We start from the raw sequence: 1,538 nt of genomic DNA, 5'->3' as shown, positions 1-1,538 counted from the left end.
AACAACAACAACAACAGTATGTAGTCTAGAATCTTGAGTTAGCACTGCAGGCTCTGCACTGGACTGCTAACTACAAATTGGGCCATTGAAACCCACTAGTCACTCCTTAGAAACCCTGTGTGGGGTTGCTATGAGCTGGAACTGACTGGACAGCACTTAACAATAATAACAGGAAGTATTCTATCATAAAGCAGAAAAGTAACCTAACATATTAAAGGAACTACATTAAAATTACTTTCTATAAAAATATGGCTGTGTAATCTTTACTTTTTAAAACACGTAACCAAATAAATCTTTGTCATAATTTTCAAAATGAACCAATTAGCTTGGATTTAATCATCAATATTATTTCCTGTTTATTTTGCAAATGTTTATTTAAGATTATTAAAATGTCACTTACATTATTAAAATTGATTTCATTAAACATTCATGACTTTCATTAAGAGAAAAATTTCATAACTTCAAAATTAATATCAAATTGGCCATGATTATCGAAACATTCCATGTCAGCCGATTCATGAACTAAAGCTAATTTCTATGTCAAGGAGTAAGACCCAGCTTATTTTATCTGACTTACCCCCAGGATCATATCTACTATAAACACGGCCAGCGGGTCTAGAACTGTCCAGAGTCCCATAGCAATGTCTAACTTTGCCAACACGTCAGGGCACGAGGTAAACAGCAGCTGACAGCCCCATCTGAGCAGAGCCAAAAGAAGCATCACCGCATTCAGTGTTAGAGGTCCCACCACAACCACAGGCAACTCTTCCTTGACTTGAAGTGAAGAAGCTGGGTAGCAAAACTCAACCGTATGAGGGTAAAAATGGAATCTGTGGGAAACACAGCAACCACATGCACGCCAATAAGAGGAATTATATATCCAAAAGCCAAGCAAACAAAAGAGTAGTGTGCTGTTTTGTCTTATTTCACTTAATAAAGAAGACTTGACACATAGTTAAAAAACCAAATCCACTGCCATTGGATCAATGCCAAGTTATGGCAACCCCCCTGTGCTATAGAGTTTTCTTGACTGGAATCGTCACAGAGGCAGACTGCCATAATTTTCTCGTGTAGCACCACTGGGTGGTTTCAGACCACTGATCTTTATGTTAGTAATCAATCGCTAACTACAACAACCTAGTGCCTTGGCACAAAGTAAGTACCAAAAAGATTAAGTGCTGCTTACCTTTAGCATCTCCTAACCCCTTATGGAGTACAGATGTGGCACTGTACAATAAGCACTTGACTATTAACTACAAGGTCAGCAGTTTAAAACCACCAGCTGCTTCTTGGAAACCTTATACAGGGTCACTATGAGTCAGAACCAACTCTGGAGCACTTAACAAACAACAATAACAACCTCTTAGTGCAACCTCAACAGCTCACGATATAATAAAAGCTAAACCAACTGCCCTTGAGTTGATTTCAAAGCACAGTGAACCCACGTGTGTCAGAGTACACCTGTGCTCTACTGACACGGTTTTCAGGGCTGTGATCTGTCAGAAGCAAATCACTAGTCTTTCTTCTAAGGAGTCTGT

The sequence above is a fragment of the Chrysochloris asiatica genome, unplaced genomic scaffold (genome assembly GCF_000296735.1).
Source record: "Chrysochloris asiatica unplaced genomic scaffold, ChrAsi1.0 scaffold00060, whole genome shotgun sequence".
Classification (NCBI taxonomy): Eukaryota; Metazoa; Chordata; class Mammalia; order Afrosoricida; family Chrysochloridae; genus Chrysochloris; species Chrysochloris asiatica.
Note: the sequence above shows the minus strand (reverse complement) of the source record.